This window comes from Oncorhynchus mykiss, chromosome 9, assembly GCF_013265735.2.
Source record: "Oncorhynchus mykiss isolate Arlee chromosome 9, USDA_OmykA_1.1, whole genome shotgun sequence".
Taxonomy (NCBI): Eukaryota; Metazoa; Chordata; class Actinopteri; order Salmoniformes; family Salmonidae; genus Oncorhynchus; species Oncorhynchus mykiss.
Window position 1 is genome coordinate 1,046,865 of NC_048573.1, and position 12,324 is coordinate 1,059,188.

At 44.1% G+C, this 12,324-nt stretch overlaps 4 long non-coding RNA genes across 7 annotated transcripts; all 4 read right to left on the reverse strand.

Moving 5' to 3' along the window:
* Positions 1-4,953: 4,953 nt before the first annotated feature.
* Positions 4,954-6,394, reverse strand: LOC118965959. 4 transcript variants are annotated; one of them, XR_005053086.1, is made up of 5 exons: positions 6,268-6,394; positions 6,083-6,218; positions 5,558-5,863; positions 5,392-5,459; positions 4,954-5,108 (listed from the first exon to the last, which is right to left on the reverse strand). It is a non-coding gene; the product is annotated as an uncharacterized LOC118965959 (long non-coding RNA). The 4 variants fall into 4 exon arrangements; XR_005053084.1 differs by lacking the exon at positions 4,954-5,108 and adding an exon at positions 5,140-5,327; XR_005053085.1 differs by lacking the exon at positions 4,954-5,108 and adding an exon at positions 5,140-5,327 and having other exon boundaries at positions 6,049-6,218.
* LOC118965960 lies at positions 6,389-7,094 on the reverse strand. Its single transcript, XR_005053088.1, has 3 exons — positions 6,740-7,094; positions 6,555-6,690; positions 6,389-6,505 (listed from the first exon to the last, which is right to left on the reverse strand). It is a non-coding gene; the product is annotated as an uncharacterized LOC118965960 (long non-coding RNA).
* Positions 7,095-8,294: 1,200 nt separating this feature from the next.
* LOC118965961 lies at positions 8,295-9,398 on the reverse strand. The gene is made up of 2 exons (XR_005053089.1): positions 8,637-9,398; positions 8,295-8,565 (listed from the first exon to the last, which is right to left on the reverse strand). It is a non-coding gene; the product is annotated as an uncharacterized LOC118965961 (long non-coding RNA).
* Positions 9,399-10,302: 904 nt separating this feature from the next.
* LOC118965954 lies at positions 10,303-11,145 on the reverse strand. The gene is made up of 2 exons (XR_005053078.1): positions 10,805-11,145; positions 10,303-10,733 (listed from the first exon to the last, which is right to left on the reverse strand). It is a non-coding gene; the product is annotated as an uncharacterized LOC118965954 (long non-coding RNA).
* Positions 11,146-12,324: the final 1,179 nt, after the last annotated feature.

Below are 12,324 nucleotides of genomic sequence, written 5' to 3' on the forward strand. Positions count from 1 at the left end.
GTTACTAATGACTACATGTATTTACCTGGAGGGCCTGAGGGTGGTGCTGTTACTAATGACTACCTGGAGGGCCTGAGGGCGGTGCTGTTATTAATGACTACCTGGAGGGCCTGAGGGTGGTGCTGTTACTAATGACTACCTGGGGGGCCTGAGGGTGGTGCTGTTACTAATGACTACATGTATTTACCTGGAGGGCCTGAGGGTGGTGCTGTTACTAATGACTACCTGGAGGGCCTAAGGGTGGTGCTGTTACTAATGACTACCTGGAGGGCCTGAGGGTGGTGCTGTTACTAATGACTACATGTATTTACCTGGAGGGCCTGAGGGTGGTGCTTTTACTAATAACTACCTGGAGGGCCTGAGGGTGGTGCTGTTACTAATGACTACCTGGAGGGCCTGAGGGTGGTGCTGTTACTAATGACTACCTGGGGGGCCTGAGGGTGGTGCTGTTACTAATGACTACATGTATTTACCTGGAGGGCCTGAGGGTGGTGCTGTTACTAATGACTACCTGGAGGGCCTGAGGGTGGTGCTGTTACTAATGACTACCTGGAGGGCTTGAGGGTGGTGCTGTTACTAATGACTACATGTATTTACCTGGAGGGCCTGAGGGTGGTGCTGTTACTAATGACTACCTGGAGGGCCTGAGGGTGGTGCTGTTACTAATGACTACCTGGAGGGCCTGAGGGTGGTGCTGTTACTAATGACTACCTGGAGGGCCTGAGGGTGGTGCTGTTACTAATGACTACCTGGAGGGCCTGAGGGGGGTGCTGTTACTAATGACTACATGTATTTACCTGGAGGGCCTGAGGGTGGTGCTGTTACTAATGACTACCTGGAGGGCCTGAGGGTGGTGCTGTTACTAATGACTACCTGGAGGGCCTGAGGGTGGTGCTGTTACTAATGACTACCTGGAGGGCCTGAGGGTGGTGCTGTTACTAATGACTACCTGGAGAGCCTGAGGGTGGTGCTGTTACTAATGACTACCTGGAGGGCCTGAGGGTGGTGCTGTTACTAATGACTACCTGGAGGGCCTGAGGGTGGTGCTGTTATTAATGACTACCTGGAGGGCCTGAGAGTGGTGCTGTTACTAATGACTACCTGGAGGGCCTGAGGGTGGTGCTGTTACTAATGACTACCTGGAGGGCCTGTGGGTGGTGCTGTTACTAATGACTACCTGGAGGGCCTGAGAGTGGTGCTGTTACTAATGACTACCTGGAGGGCCTGAGGGTGGTGCTGTTACTAATGACTACCTGGAGGGCCTGAGGGTGGTGCTGTTACTAATGACTACCTGGAGGGCCTGAGGGTGGTGCTGTTACTAATGACTACATGTATTTACCTGGATGGCCTGAGGGTGGTGCTGTTACTAATGACTACCTGGAGGGCCTGAGGGTGGTGCTGTTACTAATGACTACCTGGAGGGCCTGAGGGTGGTGCTGTTACTAATGACTACCTGGAGGGCCTGTGGGTGGTGCTGTTACCAATGACTACCTGTATTTACCTGGAGGGCCTGTGGGTGGTGCTGTTACTAATGACTACCTGTATTTACCTGGAGGGCCTGAGGGTGGTGCTGTTACTAATGACTATCTGGAGGGCCTGAGGGTGGTGCTGTTACTAATGACTACCTGGAGGGCCTGAGGGTGGTGCTGTTACTAATGACTACCTGGAGGGCCTGAGGGTGGCGCTGTTACTAATGACTACCTGTATTTTCCTGGAGGGCCTGAGGGTGGTGCTGTTACTAATGACTACCTGGAGGGCCTGAGGGTGGTGCTGTTACTAATGACTACCTGGAGGGCCTGTGGGTGGTGCTGTTACCAATGACTACCTGTATTTACCTGGAGGGCCTGTGGGTGGTGCTGTTACTAATGACTACCAATATTTACCTGGAGGGCCTGAGGGTGGTGCTGTTACTAATGACTATCTGGAGGGCCTGAGGGTGGTGCTGTTACTAATGACTACCTGGAGGGCCTGAGGGTGGTGCTGTTACTAATGACTACCTGGAGGGCCTGAGGGTGGTGCTGTTACTAATGACTACATGTATTTACCTGGAGGGCCTGAGGGTGGCGCTGTTACTAATGACTACCTGGAGGGCCTGAGGGTGGTGCTGTTACTAATGACTACCTGGAGGGCCTGAGGGTGGTGCTGTTACTAATGACTACCTGGAGGGCCTGAGGGTGGTGCTGCTCTCTCAGCTTGGCTGTTTTCTCAACAGGTTCTTTCCAGTCTGAACTGCTCTCTCAGCCTAGCTGTTTTCTCAACAGGTTCTTTCCAGTCTGAACTGCTCTCTCAGCTTGGCTGTTTTCTCAACAGGTTCTTCCCAGTCTGAACTGCTCTCTCATCTGGGCCGGAAAGCTCCACCTGACAGGTGTGAACTCCTTGCTGGTAGGCGACTCTGACATTCACCAGCTGTCTTCCATTGTCGGATCACCAAACGTTGTTGCTGAGCTCGACTGTAGTGCTGTAATAATGTGCTTGCTTGTTGTTCCACTGAGTTTGGAGGTTTCTGGGTATTTTGAGTAGTAATCAACACATCGTAGTTATTCTGTGTCGTTGTAATGGCGGAGGTCCAAGCTCCTCTCTGATTGGATTAGACACGAGGGTCTCTCTTTGGTTGTTGTTGTGTGTGTTGCAGACTGCACATTTTGCTACAACATCTTCTACCTGTTTAGCCACGTCTGGACTGAACAGAAGAACCCTGGCTCATTCCTTACATTTTACCAGTCCCATGTGTGCTTCATGCATTGTTTCCATAATGTCTTCTCGCATTTTCTGAGGAACGACAAGTTCTGACCCTTTAAACAGCAGGTCTAGTAGTGCCGTAGTGTCTCTGACTTCCTGTTGAACTGTCTCTGACTTCCTGTTGAACTGTCTCTGTGACGTCCCCTCTCGTGTCTGGTCATCCTGTTGAACTGTCTCTGTGACTTCCCCTCTCGTGTCTGGTCATCCTGTTGAACTGTCTCTGTGACTTCCCCTCTCGTGTCTGGTCATCCTGTTGAACTGTCTCTGTGACGTCCCCTCTCGTGTCTGGTCATCCTGTTGAACTGTCTCTGTGACGTCCCCTCTCGTGTCTGGTCATCCTGTTGAACTGTCTCTGTGACTTCCCCTCTCGTGTCTGGCCATCCTGTTGAACTGTCTCTGTGACGTCCCCTCTCGTATCTGGTCATCCTGTTGAACTGTCTCTGTGACTTCCCCTCTCGTGTCTGGTCATCCTGTTGAACTGTCTCTGTGACTTCCCCTCTCGTGTCTGGTCATCCTGTTGAACTGTCTCTGTGACTTCCCCTCTCGTGTCTGGCCATCCTGTTGAACTGTCTCTGTGACTTCCCCTCTCGTGTCTGGTCATCCTGTTGAACTGTCTCTGTGACTTCCCCTCTCGTGTCTGGCCATCCTGTTGAACTGTCTCTGTGACTTCCCCTCTCGTGTCTGGTCATCCTGTTGAACTGTCTCTGTGACTTCCCCTCTCGTGTCTGGTCATCCTGTTGAACTGTCTCTGTGACTTCCCCTCTCGTGTCTGGCCATCCCGTTGAACTACTCTGTGACGTCCCCTCTCGTGTCTGGCCATCCCGTTGAACTGTCTTTGACTTCCCCTCTTGTGTCTGGCCATCCTGTTGAACTGTCTCTGTGACTTCCCCTCTCGTGTCTGGCCATCCTATTGAACTGTCTCTGTGACTTCCCCTCTCGTGTCTGGCCATCCTGTTGAACTGTCTCTGTGACTTCCCCTCTCGTGTCTGGCCATCCTGTTGAACTGTCTCTGTGACTTCCCCTCTCGTGTCTGGCCATCCTATTGAACTGTCTCTGTGACTTCCCCTCTCGTGTCTGGCCATCCTATTGAACTGTCTCTGTGACTTCCCCTCTCGTGTCTGGCCATCCTATTGAACCTTCTCTATGGTGTCTGGCCATCCTGTTGAACTGTCTTTGCCTTCCCCTCTTGTGTCTGGCCATCCTGTTGAACTGTCTCCTACTTCCCCTCTCGTGTCTGGTCATCCTGTTGAACTGTCTCTGACTTCCCCTCTTGTGTCTGGTCATCCTGTTGAACTGTCTCTGACTTCCCCTCTCGTGTCTGGTCATCCTGTTGAACTACTCTGTGACTTCCCCTCTCGTGTCTGGTCATCCTGTTGAACTGTCTCTGTGACTTCCCCTCTCATGTCTGGCCATCCTGTTGAACTGTCTTTGACTTCCCCTCTCGTGTCTGGCCATCCTGTTGAACTGTCTCTGACTTCCCCTCTCGTGTCTGGCCATCCTGTTGAACTGTCTTTGACTTCCCCTCTCGTGTCTGGCCATCCCGTTGAACTGTCTTAACTCTTAATCTTCTTCTGTTGCTGCAGTTTCTCTTCTGAAACAGGAAGTTGATTAGCGATAAAGTTTACATCCAGCTCACCATCCAGCAATTTCTCTGTCTGTTCCTTCAGGTATGGTTCTCTCTCTGTTCCTTCAGGTATGGTTCTCTCTCTGTTCCTTCAGGTATGGTTCTCTGTCTGTTCCATCAGGTATGGTTCTCTGTCTGTTCCATCAGGTATGGTTCTCTGTCTGTTCCTTCAGGTACGATTCTCTGTCTGTTCCTTCAGGTACGGTTCTCTGTCTCTTCTTTCAGGTATGGTTCTTTCTCCATTCCTTCAGGTATGGTTCTTAGTCTGTTCCTTCAGGTAAGGATCTCTGTCTGTTCCTTCAGGTAAGGATCTCTGTCTGTTCCTTCAGGTATGGTTTTCTGTTTGTTCCTTCAGCTATGGTTCTCTGTCCCTTCAGGTACGGTTCTCTGTCTTTTCCTTCAGGTACAGTTCTCTATCTGTTCCTTCGGGTATGATGACCTGTCTCCATAGCTCTATATAACAGACTGATGACCTGTCTCCATAGCTCTATATAACAGACTGATGACCTGTCTCCATAGATCTATATAACAGACTGATGACCTGTCTCCATAGCTCTATATAACAGACTGATGACCTGTCTCCATAGCTCTATATAACAGACTGATGACCTGTCTCCATAGCTCTATATAACAGACTGATGACCTGTCTCCATAGCTCTATATAACAGACTGATGACCTGTCTCCATAGCTCTATATAACAGACTGATGACCTGTCTCCATAACTCTATATAACAGACTGATGACCTGTCTCCATAGCTCTATATATCAGACTGATGACCTGTCTCCTGATGACCTGTCTCCATAGCTCTATATAACAGACTGATGACCTGTCTCCATAGATCTATATAACAGACTGATGACCTGTCTCCATAGCTCTATATAACAGACTGATGACCTGTCTCCATAGCTCTATATTACAGACTGATGACCTGTCTCCATAGCTCTATATAACAGACTGATGACCTGTCTCCTGATGACCTGTCTCTATAGCTCTATATAACAGACTGATGACCTGTCTCCTGATGACCTGTCTCCATAGCTCTATATAACAGACTAATGACCTGTCTCCATAGCTCTATATAACAGACTGATGACCTGTCTCCTGATGACCTGTCTCCATAGATCTATATAACAGACTGATGACCTGTCTCCATAGCTCTATATAACAGACTGATGACCTGTCTCCTGATGACCTGTCTCCATAGCTCTATATAACAGACTAATGACCTGTCTCCATAGCTCTATATAACAGACTGATGACCTGTCTCCATAGCTCTATATAACAGACTGATGACCTGTCTCCATAGCTCTATATAACAGACTGATGACCTGTCTCCATAGCTCTATATAACAGACTGATGACCTGTCTCCATAGCTCTATATAACAGACTGATGACCTGTCTCCATAGCTCTATATAACAGACTGATGACCTGTCTCCATAGCTCTATATAACAGACTGATGACCTGTCTCCATAGCTCTATATAACAGACTAATGACCTGTCTCCATAGATCTATATAACAGACTGATGACCTGTCTCCTGATGACCTGTCTCCATAGCGCTATATAACAGACTGATGACCTGTCTCCATAGCTCTATATATCAGACTAATGACCTGTCTCAATAGATCTATATAACAGACTGATGACCTGTCTCCATAGCTCTATATAACAGACTGATGACCTGTCTCCATAGCTCTATATAACAGACTGATGACCTGTCTCCATAGCTCTATATAACAGACTGATGACCTGTCTCCATAGCTCTATATAACAGACCGATGACCTGTCTCCATAGATCTATATAACAGACTGATGACCTGTCTCCATAGCTCTATATAACAGACTGATGACCTGTCTCCATAGCTCTATATATCAGACTGATGACCTGTCTCCTGATGACCTGTCTCCATAGCTCTATATAACAGACTGATGACCTGTCTCCATAGCTCTATATAACAGACTGATGACCTGTCTCCATAGCTCTATATAACAGACTGATGACCGGTCTCCACAGCTCTATATAACAGACTGATGACCTGTCTCCATAGATCTATATAACAGACTAATGACCTGTCTCCATAGCTCTATATAACAGACTGATGACCTGTCTCCATAGCTCTATATAACAGACTGATGACCTGTCTCCATAGCTCTATATATCAGACTGATGACCTGTCTCCAGATGACCTGTCTCCATAGCTCTATATAACAGACTGATGACCTGTCTCCATAGCTCTATATAACAGACTGATGACCTGTCTCCATAGCTCTCTATAACAGACTGATGACCTGTCTCCATAGCTCTATATAACAGACTGATGACCTGTCTCCATAGCTCTATATATCAGACTGATGACCTGTCTCCAGATGACCTGTCTCCATAGCTCTATATAACAGACTGATGACCTGTCTCCATAGCTCTATATAACAGACTGATGACCTGTCTCCATAGCTCTATATAACAGACTGATGACCTGTCTCCATAACTCTATATAACAGACTGATGACCTGTCTCCTGATGATTGTCTCCATAGCTGATAGAAACAGAAGGAATATCCTCCCCAATGACACTCCTAATAACTGTCCTGATGAGGAAGAGACGTCTCCATTGTCCCTGAACAGCTTGAAGTGTTCAGTCAGAATGACAGAGACACTTTGTTCCCACTAGTCACATGTTCAATAATGATGACATCATAACAAGACCTGTTACCTGGAGGACAATGTCTCTATCACAGGTTACCAAGGAAACAGTAAGGTAACACTACCTATAATGTCTCTACCACAGGTTACCAAGGAAACAGTAACACTACCTATAATGTCTCTACCACAGGTTACCAAGGTAACAGTAACACTACCTAAAATGTCTCTACCACAGGTCACCAAGGAAACAGTAACACTACCTATAATGTCTTTACCACAGGTTACCAAGGAAACAGTAACACTACCTATAATGTCTCTACCACAGGTCACCAAGGAAACAGTAACACTACCTATAATGTCTCTACCACAGGTTACCAAGGAAACAGTAACACTACCTATGTCTCTACCACAGGTTACCAAGGAAACAGTAACACTACCTATAATGTCTCTACCACAGGTTACCAAGGAAACAGTAACACTACCTATAATGTCTCTACCACAGGTTACCAAGGAAACAGTAACACTACCTATAATGTCTCTACCACAGGTCACCAAGGAAACATTAACACTACCTATAATGTCTCTACCACAGGTTACCAAGGAAACAGTAACACTACCTATAATGTCTCTACCACAGGTTACCAAGGAAACAGTAACACTACCTATAATGTCTCTACCACAGGTTACCAAGGAAACAGTAACACTACCTATAATGTCTCTACCACAGGTTACCAAGGAAACAGCAACACTACCTATAATGTCTCTACCACAGGTTACCAAGGAAACAGTAACACTACATATAATGTCTCTACCACAGATTACCAAGGAAACAGTGACACTACCTATAATGTCTCTACCACAGGTTACCAAGGAAACAGTAACACTACCTATAATGTCTCTACCACAGGTTATCAAGGAAACAGTAACACTACCTATAATGTCTCTACCACAGGTCACCAAGGAAACAGTAACACTACCTATAATGTCTACCACAGGTTACCAAGGAAACAGTAACACTACCTATAATGTCTCTACCACAGGTTACCAAGGAAACAGTAACACTACCTATAATGTCTCTACCACAGGTTACCAAGGAAACAGTAACACTACCTATAATGTCTCTACCACAGGTTACCAAGGAAACAGCAACACTACCTATAATGTCTCTACCACAGGTTACCAAGGAAACAGTAACACTACCTATAATGTCTCTACCACAGATTACCAAGGAAACAGTGACACTACCTAGTAACATTCAATAATGTTAAATATCACACTGGAGTCACGTTCTGACACAATGATGTCCTAGTTTAGTAAAACAAGAAATAATCAATACATGGAAAATACCATTCAACTGTATATACATGATCAATATATAATATGCAGTGGGGTCTGGAATTATAGACACCCCTGATAAAGATAATAATGACTGTATTAAATACATCAATATATAATATACAGTGAGGTCTGGAATTATAGACACCCTTGATAAAGATAATAATGACTGTATAAATACATCAATATATAATATACAGTGGGGTCTGGAATTATAGACACCCTTGATAAAGATAATAATGACTGTATATACATGATCAATATATAACATAGTGGGTCTGGAATTATAGACACCCTGATAAAGATAATAATGACTGTATAAATACATCAATATATAATATACAGTGGGTCTGGAATTATAGACACCCCTGATAAAGATAATAATGACTGTATAAATAAATAATTTAAATACTGAGCTCTATCTGCTCAACATGTGTAAATTATATTATTTTATACTAATACGATTGATCTGATTCAAATATTTAGTTTAACAAGTAGTATTTATTTTCTAAATGATTGACCCCCTAAAGATTAATAAACTAGTCAGAAGGTCAGTATCTGGTTCTATATTCATAGTAATGACATCATCACACTGTAGATTTGGGCTGTCAATCATTTTGACCCCTAACCTTTTACAACAAAAATGCATTACAAAAACATATCTCTGAGCAATTGCATTAGTTTAAAATATTATCATTTACAATTTATTAATTTAATATAGTCATTATTGCTAATCTTCAGCAAGGATGTCAATAACTTCGGACCCCTCTGTATATAATCAAGGTGAAAACTAAACAAGTAGAGTCAAAATAAACACTTCACAAAGTCAAATAAAAAACTGGCACATTGACATGAAGCTACAATAGAAGCTGACAGGTTGAAGCTACAATAGAAGCTGACAGGTTGAAGCTACAACAGAAGCTGACAGGTTGAAGCTACAATAGAAGCTGACAGGTTGAAGCTACAATAGAAGCTGACAGGTTGAAGCTACAATAGAAGCTGACAGGTTGAAGCTACAATAGAAGCTGACAGGTTGAAGCTACAATAGAAGCTGACATGAAGCTACAATAGAAGCTGACAGGTTTAAGCTACAATAGAAGCTGAAAGGTTGAAGCTGACAGGTTGAAGCTGACAGGTTGAAGCTACAGTAGAAGCTGACAGGTTGAAGCTACAATAGAAGCTGACAGGTTGAAGCTACAATAGAAGCTGACAGGTTGAAGCTGACAGGTTGAAGCTACAGTAGAAGCTGACAGGGTGAAGCTACGATAGAAGCTGACAGGTTGAAGCTGACAGGTTGAAGCTGACAGGTTGAAGCTACAGTAGAAGCTGACAGGTTGAAGCTACAATAGAAGCTGACAGGTTGAAGCTGACAGGTTGAAGCTACAGTAGAAGCTGACAGGGTGAAGCTACGATAGAAGCTGACAGGTTGAAGCTACAATAGAAGCTGACAGGTTGAAGCTAAAACAGAAATATAAACATTTCAACAAATGGTTTTATCAGTCTTGTTCACAGGAGGCTGTTGAGGGGAGGACAGCTCATTATAACAGCTGGAACGGAGCCAATGGAACGGCATCAAACATGGAAACCATGGAAACCACATGTTTGATGTGTTTGATACCATGGAAACCGTGTGTAAGAGAGTCCTGTGGTCTGGTTGATATACCTGATGATCAGGTACTGGACATAAGAGAGTCTGTAACAGATTCTACCAGGATACATTAGTCCTGTGGTCTGGTTGATATACCTGATGTTCAGGTACTGGACATAAGAGAGTCTAACAGGAGACATTAGTCCTGTGGTCTGGTTGATATACCTGATGATCAGGTACTGGACATAAGAGAGTCTGTAACAGATTCTACCAGGAGACATTAGTCCTGTGGTCTGGTTGATATACCTGATGTTCAGGTACTGGACATAAGAGAGTCTGTAACAGGAGACATTAGTCCTGTGGTCTGGTTGATATACCTGGTGATCAGGTACTGGACATAAGAGAGTCTGTAACAGGAGACATTAGTCCTGTGGTCTGGTTGATATACCTGGTGATCAGGTACTGGACATAAGAGAGTCTGTAACAGGAGACATTAGTCCTGTGGTCTGGTTGATATACCTGGTGATCAGGTACTGGACATAAGAGAGTCTATAACAGGAGACATTAGTCCTGTGGTCTGGTTGATATACCTGATGATCAGGTACTGGACATAAGAGAGTCTGTAACAGGAGACATTAGTCCTGTGGTCTGGTTGATATACCTGGTGATCAGGTACTGGACATAAGAGAGTCTGTAACAGGAGACATTAGTCCTGTGGTCTGGTTGATTTACCTGATGATCAGGTACTGGACATAAGAGAGTCTGTAACAGGAGACATTAGTCCTGTGGTCTGGTTGATATACCTGGTGATCAGGTACTGGACATAAGAGAGTCTGTAACAGGAGACATTAGTCCTGTGGTCTGGTTGATATACCTGATGATCAGGTACTGGACATAAGAGAGTCTATAACAGATACTACCAGGATACATTAGTCCTGTGGTCTGGTTGATATACCTGATGATCAGGTACTGGACATAAGAGAGTCTGTAACAGGAGACATTAGTCCTGTGGTCTGGTTGATATACCTGATTATCAGGTACTGGACATAAGAGAGTCTGTAACAGGAGACATTAGTCCTGTGGTCTGGTTGATATACCTGATGATCAGGTACTGGACATAAGAGAGTCTGTAACAGGAGACATTAGTCCTGTGGTCTGGTTGATATACCTGATGATCAGGTACTGGACATAAGAGATTCATATCACTCAGTTATATACTCAGAAACTCAGCTTTGTTAGGTGGGTTAGGTCTCTATAAAAAGTTATAGTCTCTCTATAGTAACCCTATAGCATAGAGTTATTGTCTCTCTATAGTAACTCAGCTCTATAGTTATAGTCTCTCCATAGTAACTCAGCTCTATAGTTATAGTCTCTCTATAGTTATAGTCTCTATATAGTTATAGTCTCTCTATAGTAACCCAGCTCTATAGTTATAGTCTCTCTATAGTAACCCTATAGCATATAGTTATAGTCTCTCTATAGTAACCCTATAGCATATAGTTATAGTCTCTCTATAGTAACCCTATAGCATATAGTTATAGTCTCTCTATAGTAACCCTATAGCATAGAGTTATAGTCTCTCTATAGTAACCCTATAGCATATAGTTATTGTCTCTCTATAGTAACCCTATAGCATATAGTTATAGTCTCTCTATAGTAACCCTATAGCATAGAGTTATTGTCCATAGTAGCCCATAGTAACTCTTCCTCCCCTCTCCATCTCATCCAGATCATCATTCTGTGGTCCAGGACCCAGTAAAGACTTCATCAGCAGCCAGTAAATGCTTCATCTCAGGAGCAGACTTCCTCCCTGGAAAAGACTTCATCTCCATCCCTTCAATCCTCTCAGACTCTATTAAAGATAGAAAGGAACAACATCAGAATAAACTGACCAGACAGAGAGAGAGATAGATATAATGAACTGACCAGACAGAGAGAGAGAGAGAGAGATAATAAACTGACCAGACAGAGAGAGAGATATATAATAAACTGACCAGACAGAGAGATATAATAAACTGACCAGACAGAGAGATATAATAAACTGACCAGACAGAGAGAGAGAGATATAATAAACTGACCAGACAGAGAGATATAATAAACTGACCAGACAGAGAGATATAATAAACTGACCAGACAGAGAGATATAATAAACTGACCAGACAGAGAGATATAATAAACTGACCAGACAGAGAGATATAATAAACTGACCAGACAGAGAGATATAATAAACTGACCAGACAGAGAAATATAATAAACTGACCAGACAGAGAGATATAATAAACTGACCAGACAGAGAGATATAATAAACTGAACAGACAGAGAGAGATAATAACCTGACCAGACAGAGAGATATAATAAACTGACCAGACAGAGAGAGATAATAACCTGACCAGA